At 42.5% G+C, this 22,181-nt stretch overlaps 1 protein-coding gene across 3 annotated transcripts in view; it reads left to right on the plus strand.

The window, feature by feature from the left end:
• Positions 1 to 746: 746 nt before the first annotated feature.
• ELOVL5 (ELOVL fatty acid elongase 5) overlaps positions 747 to 22,181 on the plus strand; it is an 80,769-nt gene continuing 59,334 nt past the window's right edge. Inside the window, exon 1 of one of the 3 annotated variants that reach the window (XM_012780752.2) lies at positions 747 to 921. The gene's annotated coding sequence lies outside the window, so the exon portion shown is untranslated. Of the gene's footprint in view, positions 922 to 1,399; positions 1,422 to 1,738; positions 1,920 to 22,181 lie in introns of those variants that run through there. The other 2 variants (XM_012780755.2, XM_012780753.2) reach the window with 2 other exon arrangements.

The following is a 22,181-nucleotide window of genomic DNA, read 5'->3' on the forward strand; positions in this document are numbered from 1 at the left end:
GGCACAAAAGAAGAAAGGCTAAATTTCTGGGGACTTGCAATGAGGAAGCAATAGGGTATTAGGCTAATGAAGGCCTTAAGTTATCCAAGTGTGAACGAAAACACCAAGGATATTCTGTTGGTGCCCTGAGCCCCTTTTGTCTTACGTGCCTAAGACACTCCATCATTTTCCCTTTCACAAGCCTTTCAGAATAATTTCTAGTGTAGAAAAGGAGTTGGTAGTGACCTGTAAAGAAAAATCAGAATCCCTAAGAAAAATACACGGTAAGTCCATCGCAAGGGAGTTAAGGTTGTGACAACAGTTTGGAGTAAAATTTTGTGTTTTTTGCTTTACGTTATTCAAAGGCGGACCTTCGCTCCCGTGGTGGCCTTAGGCATTTAACCCTTTCAGCTTAAAACCAAGAGCCGGGTCGAGAGTGGGCTTCCGGCGCCCACATGCAGATCCAGAATCCTGCCACGCCTGGCATTAAAAGAATCAGAGTTCAGGGCGTCGGGAACTTCACGGCCGCTATTGCGCAGGCTCTGCGTTCCACGCAGGCTTATTAGGAAGAAAGGGGATAAAATTGCCCTTAGGCACGTGAACCAGGGGGGACCAACCCGGGTCTTGGCTCTCCACTGCATCGGATTCTGGAATTTACAATCACGAAAGTTCTATTGTCCCGCGATTGGCTCCGGGGCCGCATGACATCATAGCGCTTGACTCATCCCTCGGGCCCCGATTGGCTGGCCGCGCCATTGTGACGTCACGGTCAGCCCACGTTCTGATTGTAGATACCCGGCGCCTTCCTCTTCCCATCGCGGCGGTTCCTCGTTCACGGCGCCTCCCTCTTACATCTCTCCCTGCCCCGGCTGGCCACGGGCTCACTCCCGCCGCCTCCGTCTCGCCGCTCCTCAGAGCTGCTGCCGCCCCTCGGGCCAAGCGGTAAGCCGTCAGCTCCGGGAAACTTCGCCTGGGGCCGCTGCTCGGCCATGACACCCGCACGGGCGCGCCGCCGGGACGCCGCGGGCTGCGAGCCGCGGTGGGGTCTCGAACCGGGCGCGGAGGAATAGCTGCCCGTGCGGCCCGCGCTCCGCCCGCCGCTGCCAGCCGTGCCGGCTCCGGGGGCAGCCCGGCTCCGCGGGCCCGGGGAAAGCCGCGGGGGCGCACGGCGGCTCGCCCCGCCGCCGAGGCTGAGGCGCCGGGACGCCTCGGGAGTTCCCCGTGGTGCTGTCGCACCTGTTCGGCGGGTGGGAGCCGCGCGCAGCCACTTTTGCGCGCTGACAGGCGACGCGGGGGCGCGACACGGCGCCCGGACGAGAGGCGGCGTGGTGGACGGGTTCGTGCGCTCGGGTCCTTCCGCCCCGCCCGGGTGCGCTCGCGGGTGGGAGGTGCGGGGTGGGCGCCTTCCGAGGGCGCGCTTTCTGTGGGGGAAACAAAACCCGGTGAGTTCGGAGGGCGCGTGTGGGGTCGCGCGCGGGCTGGGTGGGCACCGGGGACGCTCCCGCCTTTTCTTTTTCTCTCCTCCCGGGTCGCCGTCCGCCTGCCGGACCCTCCCTCAGCCCCTCGGAGGGAAGCCCGCTAGCCCGGGACCTCTCGGTTTTTCCTGAAACCAGATAACCGCCGCCCTCGGTACTCGGAGAGGGGTGAGGCTGGTGGGAAGCCGAGAGGGCGGGGACTCGAGGGCGACCGCGGCGGCCTTTTCAGGGAGCCCGGGCGCGGGAGAGGCGGGAGCAGCCGGCGGCCGGGGCCGCTGGAACGCGTGTTGCGAGTCGTAGGGAAAAGTGCCCTTTCTCGCGGTGTCCACGCCGGGAGGAAGGACTCTCCTTCCCCCAGCTCGGGTGGAGGGAGTCGTGCCTAGAGCGAGAGTCGTTCTTTCTGAACTGTCTTGCAAGCCGTTCCGTGCTCACGCACTTGGCGTTTTCCCCTCCTCACGATCGATTGTGAGTTAAGCTCTTTTGATTGCACCTTTGGAGAATACATTTAGCCGAGTTTCGCTAAGTTTGGACGCTTTATTAGCTGGGCTGGGAAACCGAGCGGTAACTGGCTCGGGGAATTGTGGGGAGCGGCGAGCAGCCTTTTTTTTTTTTTTTTTTTTTTTAATAACGGGACCCGTGGCAGGAAGTGCTTTATAGGGTTGTGCGGAAGAGCTGATGTTGGCTTGTTAGGTTTTGTAACTTGTTCTGTTAACCACTTGGCAGATAACCTGTTGGTCTATGCTTGTTTTGCTTGTACGTCTCAGCCCACAGTGTTTGATGTAGAATCTGCAGCTGCAGACCGGCAGTTTTGCGTGAGGTGGCTGTGTGGACAAACACTTTAGCTTTCCATCTGTGGCTGGGGACAAGTGGATCACTTTTCCAGCAGCTCAGATACCGCCTGGGATTCTCCAGGAAAGCTCTTGCACTTGAAAGAGAAATGTTACTCATTTTCCTTTTAGATTCTTACCTCAGGTTGTAACTTCTCATTGCCAGGAACTTTTTCTGTACTGTTTCTCTTTTTGCATTTTCTTTTCTCTTTCGTTTCTGAGGACAAAAGGGAAAATATTATTGATGGTTACAGAAGGGTAATTTTACAGAATATAGGAAAGAAAGCGAAAGTAGAAAGCATACTTTTGCTGAAAAGCGAAAGTAGAAAGCATACTAAAATTTGTCAGGTTTTGCAGGTAGATTATCTTGTACTTCAGGCACTGTCCTCACCCTCTTGACTCAATTTCCCTGTGTGTAAATGGAGGTTCCATGTTGCAGAATTATTATAGATTTCAAGAAATGACAACAAAATAAAAGAACTCAGCACTGAGTCTGCCAAATGGTTTGATAAATGCTTCCTTCTCATTCCCTGAGATTAACAGAGCTCTTTTTGGTTAGAGTCCTTAATTTTTCAATGTTTGATGTTTGATCTTTTCACTGCCACCTCTTTTGCTGTCAGCGTAATTTGTCCTGCTTGTAGAGGTGAGCATCCATCCCTGGGTGTCTTATTTCCAACTTGAAATATATAAATCAAGGCAAAACTGTTTACCTTCCATAGGGTGACTTCGGTGCCTAAGTAGATAGTAGAGAATGCAAGTAGGTTTTACCTCTTTCTATCCCAACCACATTCTTCCCCTCCTCTAAAACACTTTGTACATTTTTTTTATTACTCCTCTGTGCCTCCCAACTGTTCTGCTACCGATCCGATAATCCTTTTATTAGCTACCCATAAATAAGTCTTTCCCTGTATGCATTCTATTTCAAGGACTATTGATGTGACCATTACCTATTACTGGTTGCTTGCCATATGTAATCCTTTTAACATCCCTGTAAGTAGTTATATCCCCCTCTTCTTTTTTAAAAAATTGAGGACTAAGGCCTAGAGATGTCAGGTGACTTGTCCAAATTCACTTAATTGTGTCTCCTGCAACATCCCTTCTCCTTTGTCTGAACTGCTAGCATTATTTGTCCAGTGGCCTATGTGCCATTTATGTAATAACTCTGTTATTTCATAATTTAAAAATCTAACCTATGCTTAAGGGTTCATCTTAAAGCATCCATAACTAACAACTTATCCTCTCAGATCTGCCTAAAATATGTTCCGTTTCTTGTAGCCTGTACTTGATTTGTTCTTTTTAGTAATTCATTTGTCAGTTATTGAGTATGTATTTAATGTACATGGGTGGAGGGTGTTGGATACCAAGATGAATGACACAGTTCTTTTTTTTTTTTTTTTCCTTTTCTTTTTTTTTTTGGATCCTATTGACTCCAGTTATACACAGTTCTTGATTACTAAGGGCTTCCTGATTTAGTTTGCACTTTAAGCCTTGTACACTCAAACTTAGTCTACACTTCAGACCAAAAGGGAGTTAAAAGCAGATTTCTGGGGAACTTGTCTATCTATATCTGGGAAAGCTTTATGGCAGAAAAATCCATGTTAGACATATCATTGCCTAACAATGCTGTATTGGTCAGGATTTTTCGGTGCAAGAACAGATAACCCAACTCAGATAGGCTTACCTATGCACCTGACCTAAAAAGTCCTGAGGGCAGGACTTTTGCACCAATTCTCTAAAGTCCTCTCAGATGTCAGTTATATTCTTAGGCTGATTTTGCAATATGACTGCCAGCTACTGCCACTGTAGGCACACTTGGAGACCTCCCTTCTTACCAGCCTTAGGCCTTGGGTACATGAAGCAATAACTGGAACAGTGGAAATGTATAATCTGGAACTCGACCCAGAACCAGGGATGTGGGGTTAAATCTCACCTCACCAGAGTTGGCTGCTATACCTTCAGGGAGAGCCTGCATGAACACAGGAAGTTAGTGTCTACTGTAAGGACCTAACAGGTGATTGGATTAAACTAAGTTGAATTGAATTCGATTCAACATATGGCAAAATCAGTATATGATTTTGCCTTACATTTCATAAAGGAGTCTTAGTTGACAGGCAGTAATAGGACGACATGTGTTCTAGGCAAGAAGGAGTTTGGAGAGTAAACAGGTGTGGAATCATTGGGCAAAAAGCAAGTAGCACAGCTGGTGGAAGCTGTTAAAGAGGGCAGAAGTAGAAGAAAGGCAAGTTATTGATATAATAATGCTGACTTTTCTTGAGTTATTAAATGTAAGACCTTGCATTAAGGACTTCACAAGGAGGCCAGGTGTGGTGGCTCATGCCTGTAATCCTAGCACTCTGGGAGGCCGAGGCAGGAGGATTGCTTGAGCTCAGGAGTTTAAGACCAGCCTGAGCAAGAGCAAGACCCTGTCTCTACTATAAATAGAAACAAATTAGCCAAAACAACTAAAAATAGAAAAAATTAGCCAGGCATGGTGGTGCGTGCCTGTAATCCTAGCTATCTGGGAGGCTGAGGCAGGAGGATCGCTTGAGCCCAGGAGTTTGAGGTTGCTGTGAACTAGGCTGATGCCATGGCACTCTAGCCCGGGCAACAGAGTGAGACTCTGTCTCAAAAAAATAAAATAAAATAATAAAGTTCCTTAAAAAAAAAAAAAAAGGACTTCACAAGGACTTATCTCTATTATTAATGGGACTAGAGCATTCCCATTTTTCAGGTGAGGATTTGGAGGCTCAGAGAGGTTTAGACATTTGCCCAAGGTTAAGAAGTGTTCCAGCTCAGATCAACTTGACCCTGTAGCCTGCTCCCTCATCTGAGCTGTTTGGTCACAGATTACCAATTAATTTGGTTCTATTTTTTTATTAATTTTATTTTATATTATGGGGGTACAAATATTGTTAGGGTTACATATATTGCCCCTGCTATTCCTCCCCCCCCACCCCCTGCCTTACCAAAACATCAAGCGTTTCCTACCCCCAGGTGGTGTGCATCGGAGACTTGGGGAGGGAGGGATCTCGCTCTTGCTCAGGCTGGTTTCAAACTCCTGACCTTGAGCAGTCTGCTCACCTCTGCCTCCCGGAGTGCTTTTGAAGGAGGAGGAGTGAATTATTAGTTCTATGTGCTTTTGAAGGAGGAGGGAGTGCATTATTAGTTCTATGCTCCAGAAATAGGAGTCCTGTCAGAGTGTGTAGGATGGATTGGCGTGGACAGAGGATAGGAATGTGGAGAGGGGTTGAGAGGCTGTTACAGGTGGCCAGGGCAGTGAAAAAGCCTGAGCCACAGCCTTGAGCACAGACTGGAAAGAGCTAGTTGTGGGAAACTGTGTCTGGGATAGGACCAGGAGACCAGTTGGATTAAAGGACCAGCAGGAGGAAGAGCACTCTAGGACTGAGTGGAGGAAGAAACATGGCATTATAGAGAAAGGAGAAAGTTTTGTGATCTAATGGAAATATCCTAACAGCCCAGGTAGCTATCCAGACAAGCCATTTCTTCCTCTCAAGTCCGGATTCTTGCTCTTCACAGCCAGCCTCTTCACTTTTGTTGCCCTTCTTCACGTTTCTACATTTCATCCATTCTTAGACACAGTTTTTCACATTTTTAACATCTGGGCAGAGATGCAGTTTATAGTTGGTGGTATCTTAAAATCACAGCAGGCACTTCTTTTCACATTTTAATGTTGTAGCAATTGGGTTGCTTCTAGGCCTTTCAATGAATTAGCAGTGGGAAAAGGAAAGCCTCAGTATTGTTAAAGATCACACAGGCAGTTGCTGGCAGAGCCAGGAGTAGAAAGCAAGACTACTGGGCTTCTTCTACCAGCTGGGTTGCTACCTCAGCTTACATAATGGATATTAAAATACATACAGCCTCATGATACAGGATTATAGAAAAGCACATACATGTTTGTCTATTTATTAAAACTGAAGTAATTTGAGAAGACTGAAAAGGCATGGTTGTTTGTAGAGTGCCTCGTTCTTATATAGAACCTGGCTGCTGTGGTTTCTTGTCTTAGCTTGCCACCAACCATAAGAAAATCAACTCTGGGCATTGGCCTCTCTTCCTTTAAAACGAAAGATTAAAATTTTTTGTTTTCATTTTTGCCAATAGCAAAAATATTTTTGTTTTGCTTTGTTTCTGTTTGGCCAGGAATAGAGAATGAAAGTTGAGATCATTTAGATCTTAGAAAGGTAGATGTCAGGATAGGTGATAGAGATTCCAACAGCAGAAGCAAACTGCTGCAGGTTTAGGCTTTCTCTTTAAGAGATTAAAACTTACCTGCCAGAGATGTACCGGCCTACCAAAGTGAGTTGTTCAGGAAACTAACCTGACCTCATTTTGAGTTTCTGTAATAGGAACCTCTATTCCCCATCCATACTCACACTTGAGCACAATTTCAACCCATAAATGTTATCATTACCAAACTTCTTGGCTCCCATTGGCATTTTCCTCCATGGGAACATTTTTAGTCGACTTGTAGGCATTCACCTTAGGTATCTGGATTTAAAATCTTCGTACTGGGAGAGTTTTTAGAAAGAATAAATTCCCACCTTTCCTCCTCCCTTTTCCCCTGCCAGTTTTATGTGAAGTACATTTGTGATGGCATTCAGGCAAGAGTGTGTCTTAGTATTCCTTATATCTTAAGTTAGACTTTTATTTGATGTCTTCTTACTGGGATTTAAGAAAAAATTTATTTGTCTTAAGATTTTTAGTGCTGATATTGTTATGCTTTCTCCAACTGGGAGAATAACCATTTTCTTGAAATATACCTGTGATTTTTAACTCTAATACTTATGGTTATACTAGGTCACCACGCTCCTGCTAGCACATGTAGTTATGGCTTCCATCTCTATTAAGTTCCACCTTTGCCCCCTTCCTTTTCTGCATGTCAACGGTTTCATCCTGTCAGGGGTACCTCTTGAAAGCCCATACTAAACAGACCTAATTAAAGCTATGCTGGACAATTGGCCACTTGGGTCTGTATTTTATCTGAGTTTCTGAACCCCAGAGTACTTGTTTCCCTTTGGTTTTGGCACAGGAAATGCTACAACAGAATGATTGTTATGAATTTCTTCTTCCCCAAAGGATAGTTCTCATGGTACCAAATTCAATAATTATTCATTTGCTTTCCTGGGAGTTTGAAAATGTGGTGTATGTCCCTAGGGATAGTGTTCCGGGTACCTCTGCTTCAGTCTTTGGCAGAAGAAATAAATTACTTTAAGATTCACAGAAGTTGTTGATACTTCTGTCAGCTGTGTGTGTTAGTTGATAAGTACGTCTGAAAATTTGAGTTTAACGTCTGTCAGAACTTCTGAATATTTATCTGTTATGCATCTGGGGTACATTTGAAAGAGCATCTACTATGCCTCTTTTAAGTAAGGAAAGCTGTAAGAAGCAGATTAGGTTAGCAGTCTTTTGGGTTAACAGCCATGCACCTATGTGGAGTTCCAACTCTGCCACTTACGGCTGTGTGGGCTTCAGCACGTAACTTACTCCACCTCTTTGAGACTTCAGGTTCTGAACTTGAAGGTGATAGTACCTGTGGCTACTTTGGAGGGTGTTGGAACCATCGGTATAATACAAGGAAGTTAAGTGGGGCACTTAATTTTATTAGCATGGTTAAAAAAAAGAGTTCTCTATTATAGAAGATATTTACTAAGGCATTGTTTATAATAGCAAAAGATTGGGAGTGTTAATAGAGTAAATGTCCTTCAGAAGAATAAATTGTGCTATTGCTGGTCAATAGAATACTCTGCAAATCTTAAAAGAATGAGGCTGTTCTGTGGGTTCTGAATATAGTTGCTTGGTACCACATACTAAGGTACTTTTCTAAATTGCTCTGCATATATTAATTCATTTTGGCTTCACAAACCCGCACAAAGTAGGTACCCCATTTTTACAGATAAAGAAACTAAAGTAGAGAAAGGTTAAGTCACTTGTCTGTCACAAGAGCCACAGCTAGTAGGTGGCAGAGCCAGGATTCAAACCCAGGCAGACTGGCTGTAAAGTCTGATCTTAACCACCTTGCTATGTCGTACGCCTGTCAGACCTAAATAGTCATCTTTGCATTTGCAGATTCAGATTATAGAAATGAGAGGAAACATGTTTGACTTTCTTACTCATCATTATGTGCTGGGAGATTGGTGGCATAACCACCATAGGGCTTCAGTTGACAGTCATAAAGGTTCTTTAGAGGGGTTGGAAACCTGCGGGCTTGGGGCCACATGTGGCCTTCTAGATCCTTGAGTGTGGCCTTTTGACTGAGTCCAAATTTTACAGAACAAATCCTTTTAATAAAATGATGTACTGTGTGTGATTGTGTGTACTATACTTTTATATGACTGGCAATGCAGTAGGTTTGTCTATATCGGCATCAACACAAACATGTAATATGCATTGCATTTTGATGTCACTAGGTGATGGAATTTTTCAGCTCCATTAAATATTACAATATTACTGGACCACCATCATATATGTGGTCCATCATTGAATGAAACGTTATGCACTGCATGACTGTATTTTGAAAACACCTACTAGGTCATTCTAATACAGGCCCCATTGAGGGGCTCTGTCCTGGGTTATAGTGTTGAGGCTGTAGACAAGTTTCCCACCACCTTCCGTTCTCTTGGGTTTCTTAGACCCTTTCGGAACTGAGTTTTCTTTCTGGGTGTGGCTCACTAGGTCTGTAATCATAGTGACTAGAATTACCATCGTTCCTAAAATAAAGAGAATCACAAAATTCACGGGATGCCTTATCTATTATCATGGAATCTGAACAGGTGATAAAACAACTGTTGGCTTTAGACATACTCTGTAGAAGAGATGAATACATGATTACTAGACTGTGTTTACCTTTTAAAAATGTCACATTGTAGGAGGCTTTTTTTTTTCTTTTTTACACATTTTTAATTCTGCCTCTCTCTTTCCTCATTCACCCCCACACCAACAACAGTTTACAAATGTGGGTGTTTAGATTGAATTTAAAAAAAGAAGTGTGTTTTCATGTTACATGGCTTATTTATGGTACATAGGTCTGAATTAAAATCTTTTAAGACCTCTGGGAGGGGGTTTGTAATTTCAGCTGAGGGTATAAGACTATCTTTGTTGTATATTTTGTACAAATTAGCTTGGAGAACTCAAATGATAATTTCCTCACATGATAATTTATTTTGAATATTCGAGTAATCACATCAGTCAAGAGACTGCAATCAGATAGAAATTATAATTATCTGTCCATGGCAGAAAATACTGCTTAAAAGCTTTTTGAGTACTTGTCTCCCAGCCATTTGCAGCTGGGGAACATCTTTTGATTTAGATGTTTAGAATATGATTGAAGTACAGGCTAGTCTCTTAAAGTCCAGTCTTTTAAGGGAGTCATTAGAGGTATGATAGTATCTTGGTATCCATTGTGTGCCATGGCCATTGATTTGTCTTCTTTATAAGTAGGCGCTTAATCCAAGAGGGTAGTTGCTCTGTGAAACAGGTGGGAGTTTCTCCAGAGAGCCCCATAGGGAACAGTATCTCAGGACCTCCATATCCCTAGGAGAACGCCAGAAATATTGTGGTGGTTTTCAAAGCAGCTCTTTTTTTATTTCCTTCACAAGTAGTAAGGTTTGAAATGGGCTCAGAGGCCCCAAAGGAAGTTGGCTGTGTCTGGTGACAGTGAAGCGTAGGTGCTTTTCATTGACCCCTGGTACAGAGTTCAGGCCTGAATTTGTCATCTTCTTGGGAAATGGGACTGGCATATTTTAAAGGGCCTCCCAAGATTCAAAATTTAGGTAAAAAATTGCAAAGTACTGTTGGAATAGCAAATTTCACTGGGTGATAGATGTACTTGCCCATAGCTTCAAGTATCTACCACCCATCCCTTGTCCATCTCAGATATTTATTTCTAATCCATCTCTTCTGAGCTCCAGACTTATAACTTCTCTTCAGCTGGGTTCACCTTGATGGCCACATACCTCTCCTGTTGGCCAGTGTGGTCAGGAGCACAACCTTCCACCGATTTGCCCGAGCCATCAAGCTGGAAGCAATAGCTGGGTTCCTTCCCATTTCCTTCAGCTGTCATGACCAGATGTTATCCACTTAGACTCCTCCCTGTCCCTCCTGGCTGCCCCCCGCCTCCGTTGCCTCAGCTTTCACAGCGTATCAGTTCCTGCCTGGACGACTACAGTTTCTCCCGGCTCCTTGCTGTCTCCCCTGTGTTGGCTCCGCTCTGTTGCCAACCTGGCCTTCTCACATGGTCAGTAGGGTCATTGCACTCTACTCTAAAAGCCTCATTTACTTCCTCTACAGGGCCACCCATGATCCAGTGTCATGTCCTACCGCTTGCCTGCCTGTACCCTTGACTTTGAACACACCAAGATTTACATTCTCTAAATGTCCCTTGCCTATTCCCATCTCTTCTCCACACATGCTGAGTTGGGATGGCTTCCTTATCAGTTTTGCTCCCTACCAAAAAAAGAGAAAAAACTCAAGAACAAAACAATAGTTGAAAAAGCCCTGTTCTTCATAAGTTGACCCCTCTTACCTTAGCTTTGATCTTTTTGGCTGATGTATTAGGTTGGTGGAAAAGTAATTGTGGCTTTGGATGGTGAATTTTAAATCATTATAATTAGGCATAAACACATCTTTATTAATCAAAATAGGATCCAGTCCAATCAACACATTTTCTTTTTCAATCAACACATTTTTGCCAGTGAGAAATAAGTTTGTACATTCCTATATCATAAAAATCTGTGCTTCAGGATTCTTAGAAAGCATTTGAATTCTTAGAAAGCATTTGTTTGCATCCTGCTGGTTGTGGAAGCCTTTTCTCTCAAAAAGTTGTTGAGATGTTTGAAGAAATGGTGGTTGGTGGTCAGCTGAATATGGCAGACGAGGCAAAATTTTGTAGCCCAATTGAACTTCTGAAGTGTTGGTTGTGTGAGGTGTGGTTGGGCTTTGTTGTGGAGAAGAATTGGGCCCTTTCTGTTGACCAATGCCAGCTGTAGGCGTTGCAGTTTTCGGTGCATCTCATTGATTTGCTGAGCATACTTCTCAAATGTGGTTTTGCCGGGATTCAGAAAGCTGGAGTAGGTCAGACTGGCAGCAGACCACCAAACAGTGACCATGGCCCTTTTTGGTGCAAGTTTGGCTTTTAGATGTGCTTTGGAGCTTTTTCTCAGTCCAACCACGGAGCTGGTCATTACCAGCTGTCGTATAAAATTCACTTTTCATCACAGTCTGGTAGAGAAATGGTTCATTGTTGTTGCATACAATAAGAGAAAATGACACTTCAAAACAATGATTTTTTTGATTTTCAGTCAGCTCATGAAGGAACCAATTATCAAGTTTTTTCACCTTTCAAATTTGCTTCAAATGTCCAATGGCCATAGAATGGTCCACGTTGAGTTCTTCTGTAACTTCTTGTGTAGTTGTAAGAGGATCAGCCTCGATGATTGTTCTCAGTTGGTCATTGTCAACATCCGATGGATGGCCATTGTGCTCCTCAACTTCAACTTCAAGGTTCTCATCTCTTTTGTAAAACTTCTTGAACCACCACTACACTGTATGTTCGTTAGCAGTTCCCAGGCCTAATGCGTTGTTGATGTTGCAAGTTTCTGCTGTTTTACGACCCAAAAGAAAATCACTTGAATTTGCTTTTTGTATAACATCATTTCCATAGTCTAAAATAAGTATAAAATAAATAGGAAGTAATAAGTCATTAGCAAAAACAATAAAGCGAGAAATGTGAGTTAAAATGATGTATAACATAACCACATTTATTTAAGAATGTAATGCAATATCAAAGGGCAAACTTACACAATGCTAAAACTGTAGTTTCTTTTGCACCAACCTAATAGATGTTCCCACCCTTTTCAGGCTATATGGCTTTGATCCCAACACCTAACTTTTGTGTGTCTCAGTTTCCTTGTTCCTAAAGTGAGAATGATCACTGCTTTCCTTTCTTGATTACTAAAAATTAAATGAGGTAGTGCCTCTTTAGTGCTTTGCATAGTGTTGGGCATGTTAATTTCTGTAGCAGTACACACATACAGTTTAGCATGTAATGTAGGTATTTAACAGTTATTTGCATGAATGTTTCTCTAAATATTTATGTACCTTTCAAACATAATCAGTTCTGTAATCTTTGCTAATGGCTATGTGAAGTTGAGTATTCCTTGATAGCCTGCAGATACATAATGCTTCACAAATGAAAAGCCTACCTGGGCAGGGGACTCTGGAAGGGTGGTTTCCCTTCTTCTAGGCTGTGGGAATAGAATGGCAACAGCCCTCAGTCAATTTGCTAGGCATCCCACTTGCTCAGAAGCAGAGGTGACAGGTGCTATTATTTTAAGAGGCCTCACTTACCTGTGTAAGGTATGCTTTGTAAAGCTTTCAGATAGAATACATCAGCAATAGACCAGTCTGGTGGCATTGTACCCAAGGAAAGAGTAGTCAGCTCTGATGTAAGGCCCCCAGCTATTCCATAATGAAATAATGACACTCTTTTTAACCTTATTTTGGTTGGCAGCAATATGGAGCCCAGATTAAAGTAGACTGTGTTGGTTGGACGGAAGCCTGTCTGCTTCAGTAGCTACTTGATCAGTATTTGTTGATTACTCATACCCACTTACTGTTGGGCTTTTCTCTGTGTTACCCTCTGCTAAGGAATGTGGATCCTACAGAGAAATATGATGATACATTTATCAGCGAAAAGATTATGATCCAATAGGAAAGCTGAGGTATGTACCTGGAGCAACAGATAGTTGATTATTGGTACTGCAGATATGGCTATGTATGTTGCAGTTAGGTTTGGCTACAAGTGTTGGGGATGCCAATATAATAGTGACTTTCATAATGGAACCCCAAAACACAGTAGAGGTTTGTATCTCCCATAAAAGGCTTGGTGGTATGACTCTCATTGACGTTCCTTCTGGCTGTACAGCAGGCTTGGAGTGTGGCCTCCATCTTCCAGGCAGCAGGATGGAAGGAGGTAGAGAAAGTAGAAGTGCAAATGATGCTTCCTCTTGGGAGAAGTTCCCAGAAATTCCCCCAAGATGATTTTGCTTCTGTCTCATTGGCTAGAAAATGCACAGCCACACAAAGCTGCAAGAGGCTGGAAAATTTCATCTTGATTCTAGGTGGCCATGTGCAGCTAAAAGTCCTGATACTGTGTATACAGTTTGGGCACCAGCCACAAGTGTGTATCACAGGTGGTAGACAAGATGGACAGTCCCCACTCACCTAAGACTGAGAGTCTGAGGAAGGATACTGACAAAATGAACAGGTATCAACAGTAGGACGATGAGGCCCTAGAGAGGGTAGCAAAGGGGTGCCATGGGAACAAACTGGAAGGACACCCAAATGAGAGTGGAGGATCAGGAAAGGTTGCCCAGAGACTAAGCAGGAGTCTGTCTGGTAGAAGAAGTGGGAGGGGAGTATTTGAGCAAAAGCTCCAAGGTAGAAGAGGTAGGTAGTTGGGGGATGGAGGAGCACGTAAGGAATTGAAAGTCAGCAAAGCAAACCAGAGAGGGAAGCCGGGGTCTGATCATGTGGGTCCTGGGAGCAACAGGGAGGAGTTTGGACATTTTCCCAGGAGCCTTGAACTGGTTTCTGCGAGTGAGTAATTTGGAAAGATGGTTTCCAGGGTGAGGAGCAACACAAGATTGGAGGCAGGAAAGATCCATAGGAGGGAGTACGTTAATCCAGTTGAGACATGACGGTGGCCTCAACTAGAGAGTGGCTTTGGGGATGGAGAGAAGTGGATACAAATCCTATAAATCTCAATAATTTGGTCTGCCTTTTCACTTTACACATAATGAAACCAAGATTGAGAGTTTAAATGGCGTGCCCAGGGTCACACAGCTAGAGCTGTAGAGCAGCAGCAGAAATTGTTTCTGTCTGTACTTTCCTTTGGTGTCATGGTTGAATGTGCTAATTTGGGAGAGCAGGGCATGGTGGAAATTTTGGGGCCATCACCAGGACTTGAAGCCTGGTGGGCCTGGTGTCCAGTGCAGAGGGGGAGGGTCTAGCCTGCTTTGGGGCTGGGTTCCTGGGAAGGTTATAGGGCTAGTAACAGAAATAGGGGATTTGGAAGGAAGAGAAGATTGTGAAGGAGTAATGAATTCAGTTTTTGGTTTGTTGAGTTTGAGATTCAAGTGCACTCTTGTAGGTGGAGAGAGATTAGAAGGAGACTGGCCCTTGAGGTTGGGATTGGAGATGCAAGATTAGTTGTCATTGGTCATGATTTTTCTGTACCCTTTAAATTTCTCCAGTGAAAGGGACTTAGCAACCCTGCTGAGTCCAATGTGTCACACAGCTTAAAATTGAGATGTTTTTTCCTAGTGCTTAACCTAAATTATTTTTGCTGCAATTTGAATTCTTTGTACCCTCAAAAAATTTTAATAAATAAGAATAAAATAAGTTAATAATAAATATTAAATTAAAATAAATAGAAAATAAAGGTTCTGTGACCCTTCCTTGCATATTTTACACAGTGATGCAGGTCTTCTTTCTGGGAGCCTCTATGGCTCTGGTTGATCTTTCTGTCACTCAGTCACCCCAGGGCACAGAGGGTGGAGTCCCAAATAAAACTCAATGGCTTGTGCTGGGAAAAGGGAATTGGATGCTACTTGCTATGGCATGTTCATATCTGTCCTTAAAATGTCAGTTTGCCATCAGACACTTAACTTTGGACCTGTTTACATCCTAAAAGTTCTTGGTTTCAGAAATCCATTTTTGTTCTTCATAATCAACTTGGTTGCAGTGACTAAAAGTACAGCCTATTTTCCTGAGAAAGCAACTGTGTAGAGCGTATTGACATCAGAGATCTTTTCTATGGTACCACATTGTCTCTCCTCTACCTGTTTCCGTGGTGTTTTATCTCTCCTTGGTCACTGTTCTGCCTAATGTCATTTGCCCCAATGAATTTGAGCTTACAGGTGAAAAGAAAGATTTTTAAATGAAGACCATACTGAATATAATTAAAAAATTTTTAAACCTGATACGATATGGCCTATGACTAACATAATGACTTCTGTAAACCATACATGCATTTAATTAAAATTATCATTACTTATATTTCATTCTCCAGAAAGCAAATAAGATTGAAACAAGAGATCCCATTCCTTCAAAGTTGACCAACTAAACTATCCATTCTCCCTTCCCTTTGCCCTTTGATTTGATAAAAGTAAGATTTATGTGTGCTAAATTGTGGATTGTCATTTACATTAATCAGTATCCCTAAAGACAAAGCCCTGAAAACATCCTAAAAGAACAAACCGAGTGCAACATAAACTGATTGAGACAACATCATATGGAGAGAGAGGAAAAGGTGTTAGATCTGTTTTGGGGTGCCCATTATTAACATTTCAGCTGTACTATCCATAGTAAACAGTCGTGATTTTTTTTCTTTTTCTTCAAATCAAGTTGGTTTCCCCTGATGAGATGGTCTACCTGGCTTTATAGGCATTTCTCTGTAATGTTTTTCAAACTAAGACAGCAAACAAGGCATTTCATAGGGAGAAACTTGCAAATGTCTGCTCTCTGACTGTGACCTAATGATGCATGCTCCGACTCTAGTTTAAAAGCACATAATTTTTTCATGACACATGAGGATATGGCATGCACCTTGATAGCAGAAAGTGTTGAGCTTCACGTAGGATTTGTTCTCTCATTGACACTGCTCTCTTTTTTTTTTTTTTTTTTTTGAGACAGAGTCTCGCTTTGTTGCCCAGGCTAGAGTGAGTGCCGTGGCGTCAGCCTAGCTCACAGCAACCTCAAACTCCTGGGCTCAAGCAATCCTCCTGCCTCAGCCTCCCAAGTAGCTGGGACTACAGGCATTCGCCACCATGCCCGGCTAATTTTTTGTACATATATTAGTTGGCCAATTAATTTCTTTCTATTTATAGTAGAGACGGGGTCTCGCTCTTGCTCAGGCTGGTTTCGAACTCCTGACCTCGAGCAATCTGCCCGCCTCGGCCTCCCAGAGAGCTAGGATTACAGGCGTGAGCCACCGCGCCCGGCCTGACACTGCTCTCTTGCAAAGGAATACTCTTCCAACCCTGAAAGGCATGCTTGGAGAGATGGAATGTCACTCTCAAATCTTATTTTGGGGAAGGGAGTGTCATTAATTTTCTCCCTCCCTTTTTTGTTCATTTTTTTCTCCCTTCGCTGACCCGTTTTTCTTTGTTCAGCTTGGAGTCTGTTTTAAGAAGTCAGCTGAGGTCCAGCCACTGATGCAGGGGACAGATAGTGGCCCAAGCTGCCCCTTAGCTATAGTTTTGGGGGATGGTGGCTAAAGTTTTGAAGAACCTTCTACTTGATGCAATTTTAACTGATTAGCAAAATAAGCCAAAGAAAATAGTACCGGATGAAAATTGACTGAAGTGATAGGCAGTTGACAAGAATGGTTTTTAAAAAGTGTGTGTTGTAGCAAGTTGAAATGAGGGAAGTGAATTTTTTACTTTGATTCTGAGCTATCATTCTCTCTCCCCTCCTCTCCTCCTCCCTTCCCTCTTTCCCTCCCCCCATCTCTTTCCCACTCCGCCTCCCATCTCTGTGTGTGTCTCTCTCTCTAGGTATAGAAACACTTAGCATTTATGTAGTGGTTGATAGTTGAATACGTTTCTATTTCAGTAATACCTAATGTAATTTAACCACAGGAAGCTTTCTCTTATTATTTATGATTTAAAATTTTAGTTTTTGCTGAGTAAGTTTCTGTGAGGAATGTCCTCAGTTGGAAGGGGAGTAGTTAGTATCATGCAATGCCTAAAGAAACTTTCACAGTTTTCATGCCCACAGTAATGTCAAAATCAGCTCACTCCTGTTTGATTGGTCCTGTTGAGTTTCTCTTGACACCATACTGTATATATACTTTGATCGGTCAGTAGAGAATTGGTAAAAACTTTATTGTTTCACAGAGTACTTTAATTACAGTGTATTTATTATAAATTGTATTATTATTAGCTCATTTCCAAAATGTTTTAACTAACTTCAAGCATTTGACTATTCAGTTTTTAAATTCTGTGTGCTCCAAGTTTAACTGCTAAAGTCAAATACAGTCATGAGCTGCATAACCACATTTCGGTCAGTGATGGACTGCATATACAACGGTGGGCCCTGTAAGATTATAATAGAGCTGAAAATTATTATTGCTTAGTGAAGTTGTAGCCATCTTAATGTTCTAGGGCAGTGCATTATTCATGTGTTTGTGGTGGTGATGATGTAAACAAACCTCCTGCACTGCTAGTGCAGTTATGTTCACATACTGTTATGTGCAGTGTATAATACTTGATAATGATAATAAATGACTATGTTACTGTGTTATGTATTACTATCCTTTTTACTGTTTAGAGTATATTCCTACTTAGAAAACAAAATTATGAAACAGTCTCAGATAGTTCCTTCAGGAGATATTCCAGAAGGCATTGTTATCTTAGGAACTGAAGGTGGCTCCATGCCTTTTATTGCCCTTGAAAATCTTCCGGTAGTACAAGATGGGGAGGTAAAAGACAGTGATACTGATGATCCTGACCCTGTGTAGGCCTAGGTTAATTTGTATTTCTTTCTTAGTTTTTAACAAAAAAAGTTTAAAAAACAACAAAAAAAATTTAAATAGAAAAAAGCTTATAGAATAAGGATATAAAGGAAGAAAATATTTTTGTACAGTTATACAGCGTGCTTGTGTTTTAAGCTAAGTGTTATTACCAAAGAGCCAAGAGTTAAAATTTTTAAAGTCTATAATAGCTGAGTGCAGTGGCATGCACCTGTAGTCCCAGGCAGGAGGATCACTTGAGGATCACTCACTTGAGGCCAGGAGTGCAAGGCTGCAGTGTACTTTGATCACACCTGTGAAAAGCCACTGCTCTTCAGCCTGGGCAACATAGTAAGATTCTGTCTCTTAAAAAAAAAAGAAAAGGCCGGGCGCTGTGGCTCACGCCTGTAATCCTAGCTCTTGGGAGGCTGAGGCGGGCGGATTGCTCAAGGTCAGGAGTTCAAAACCAGCCTGAGCAAGAGTGAGACCCCGTCTCTACTATAAATAGAAAGAAATTAATTGGTCAACTGATATATATATAAAAAATTAGCCGGGCATGGTGGCACATGCCTGTAGTCCCAGCTACCCGGGAGGCTGAGGCAGAAGGATCACTCGAGCCCAGGAGTTTGAGGTTGCTGTGAGCTAGGCTGACGCCACGGCACTCACTCTAGCCTGGGCAACAAAGCGAGACTCTGTCTCAAAAAAAAAAAAAGAAAAAAAAGTTTATGAAGAAAAAAAGTTACAGTAAGCTAATTTATTATGGAAGAAGTGCGAATATCTTTTTGTTATTTAGTGTAGCCTAAGTGTACAGTGTTTATAAAGTCTAGAGTACTGTACAGTAATGTCCTAGGCCTTCACAATCACTCACTACTCACTGTCTCAGAGCAGCTTCTGGTCCTACAAGCTCCATTCATGATAAGTACCCTATACAGGTATACTATTTTTTATATTTTATACTGTATTTATAGTGTACCTTTTCTGTGTTTGGATATATTTAGATATACAAATATGATTTTGTTATAGTTGCCTACAGTATTCAGTATCGTGACATGTTTTACAGGTTTGTAGCCTAGGAACAATAAGCTATATCATATAGCCTAGGGGTATAGTAGGCTATTCCATCTAGTTTTGTGTAAGTATACTCTGTGATGTTCACACAATAATGAAATCACCTAATGATGGATTTCTCAGAACTTATATCTGTATAAGGACCCATTCTTTTTGACGTGTGTTTGGGATATTTGCCTTTTCAGTTGAGAACCTAAATATATGTCTTTTTAGAAATAAAACGTCACAGAGGGGAAAAGAATTTATGCAGTTTTTAATACAACAGTTTTTAATACAATTTTTTTTTTTTTTTGAGACAGAGTCTCGCTTTGTTGCCCAGGCTAGAGTGAGTGCCATGGCGTCAGCCTAGCTCACAGCAACCTCAAACTCCTGGGCTCAAGCGATCCTTCTGTCTCAGCCTCCCAAGTAGCTGGGACTACAGGCATGAGCCACCATGCCCGGCTAATTTTTTCTATATATATGTTAGTTGGCCAATTAGTTTCTTTCTATTTATAGTAGAGACGGGGTCTCGCTGGTTTCGAACTCCCGACCTCGAGCAATCCACCCGCCTCAGCCTCGCAGAGAGCTAGGATTACAGGCGTGAGCCACCACGCCCTGCCATAATACAATTTTAAAAGTTAAAACTTTTGAAAATTATTGAGAACCTTGAAGAACTTTTGTTTCTGTGGATTTTATCTATTGGTATTTATCCTACTAGAAATTAATTTTAAATTATTTTAAAATTTAAAGTAATTAAATTTTAAGGTTTTTTTTTTTTTTTTTTTTTTTTTTTGAGACAGAGTCTCACTTTGTTGCCCAGGCTAGAGTGAGTGCCATGGCGTCGGCCTAGCTCACAGCAACCTCAATCTCCGGGGCTCAGCGATCCTACTGCCTCAGCCTCCCAAGTAGCTGGGACTACAGGCATGCGCCACCATGCCCGGCTAATTTTTTGTATATATATTTTTAGTTGGTCAATTAATTTATTTCTATTTTTGGTAGAGACGGGGTCTCGCTCAGGCTGGTTTTGAACTCCTGACCTTGAGCAATCCGCCCGCCTCGGCCTCCCAAAGTGCTAGGATTACAGGCATGAGCCACCACGCCCGGCTTAAAAAATTGTTTAAATAAAATTTAAAATAAATTCTTGACTTTTGTTCCTATGCAAAAAAAAAAAAAAAAAAAAATTTAAAATAATTTAAAAATTATTTTTGAATATTAACTTATTACATGATAACATAAATAACCTATTCGTGAAAAATACATTTTTTTCAAAACAAAAAAGTTTGGTGAAAACGGACATCGCTTGACATTTTTGCCAGTTTCTTAAGCATCTGTCTTAGCTGTTTCTGCCTTCAGTCCTTTGAGCTATCACACATCATGCAGTCTCTGGAAAACTTTACAATGGTGACAGAGATGAGAATGCAGAAGTAATCTTATAGTAGTAATATGAAAATAGTTTTGATCTCAGAGAAACCCTAAAAAGGGCCAAGGGACCTCAGGGGTGTATGGACTTACACTTTGGGAATCCTTGTACTAATAGGTCCTATGTATTTTTAAAGAAGGACCACCCTTCTACTTACGTATTAAAACATTTTTTCCTTCTTTTTTTTTTTTTTTTTTTTTGAGACAGATTCTCACTTTCTTGCTCAGGCTAGATAGAGTGAGTGCCGTGGCTGTCAGCCTAGCTCACAGCAACCTCAAACTCCTGGGCTCAAGCGATCCTCCTGCCTCAGCCTCCCGAGTAGCTGGGACTATAGGCATGCGCCACCATGCCCGGCTAATTTTTTCTATATATATTAGTTGGCCAATTAATTTCTTTCTATTTATAGTAGAGATGGGGTCTCGCTCTTGCTCAGGCTGGTTTTGAACTCCTGACCTCCAGCAATCCGCCCGCCATGGCCTCCCAGCGTGCATTTTTTCCTTCTTATTTTAGCAGTTATCACCTCCTGTTTCCCTGTGTCCTGAGTAAATTTTTTTATTTATGCTACAGGATATGTGTGACACCTTCATGTTTGAACTCCAGCAGGAGTTAATCAAGTGAACATACCATAGGATACCCTTCATAGATAGGATAATATTTAGAAGTAAATCCATGTTCTCCTCACAACACTGGTTGCTTGGGTTGGTGCTTTATGGCAGAGGTCCCCAACTTTTTTGGCACCAGGGACTAGTTTCATGAAAGACAGTTTTTCCACGGACCAGGGGGTTAGGGGATGGTTTCAGGATGATTCAAGCATATTAAATTTATCGTGCAGTCAGACCTCTCTGCTAATGATAATCTGTATTTGCAGCCACTCCCCAGTGCTAGTGTTTCCACCTCAGCTCCGTCTCAGATCATCAGGCATTAGATTCTCATAAGGAGCACGCAACCTAGATCCCTCACATGTGCAGTTTACAGTAGGGGTCTTGGCTCCTGTGAGAATCTAATACTGCCAATGATCTGATGGGAGGCAGAGCTTGTGTGGTGATGCCAGCGATGAGGAGTGGCTATAAATACAGATGAAGCTTCCCTTGCTCCCCTGCCACTCACCTCCTGCTGTTTTGCCTGGTTCCTAACAGGCCATGGACTGGTGCCAGTCTTTGGCCCCAGGGTTGGGGACCACAGTTCTGTTGGAAGGCTGTAGTGGTTCGTGGTTAATTTTTAATATAAAGATCCAGGCCGAGCGGTGGCTGACACCTGTAATCCTGGTCCCCTGAGAGACCAAGGAGGGAGGAATGCTTGAGGTCAGGAGTTTGAGACCAGCCTGAGCAAGAGCAAGACCCCATTTCTACAAAAAAAGAAAGAAAAGAAAAGCTAGCCAGGTGCAGTGGCATGTGCACTTACAGTCCCAGCTACTTGGGAGTCTGAGGCAGGAGGATCACTTGAGCCTGGGAGTTTGAGGTTGCAGTGAGCTATAATGATGCCCATAGAACTGCATTCTAGCTGGGGCGACAAAATGAAACTCTGTCTCCAAAAAAAATAAGTAAATAAAAATAAATCCAAAGCAGGAAGGAGTAAATCCAGAGATGAAATTTTCAGTGTAGCATTTATTAATGCTTTCCAGATGTTCTTTTTTTTTTTTTTATCTCTGTCTTTGCTATCTATACATTATAATACTCAGGTTTTCAGGTTTGCTGAATTTTGCACTAGTTTTAAAAATAGCTAATTTCTTGTTCATTTATACCTGTTTGATAGATACTACGTGACCTTTTTTTTCATGGTTGAATTTGGACAATGCTTTTATTTTGATAAAAATCTGCTGCATCATGTCTCACATCTCCATCTTGCTTTATGCAGACATTTAACCTTTAATTTCATGTACAAAAAGATGGCTCTGACCTTTTTTA

Source organism: Microcebus murinus, chromosome 5 (assembly GCF_040939455.1).
Source record: "Microcebus murinus isolate Inina chromosome 5, M.murinus_Inina_mat1.0, whole genome shotgun sequence".
In the NCBI taxonomy this organism is placed as follows: domain Eukaryota; kingdom Metazoa; phylum Chordata; class Mammalia; order Primates; family Cheirogaleidae; genus Microcebus; species Microcebus murinus.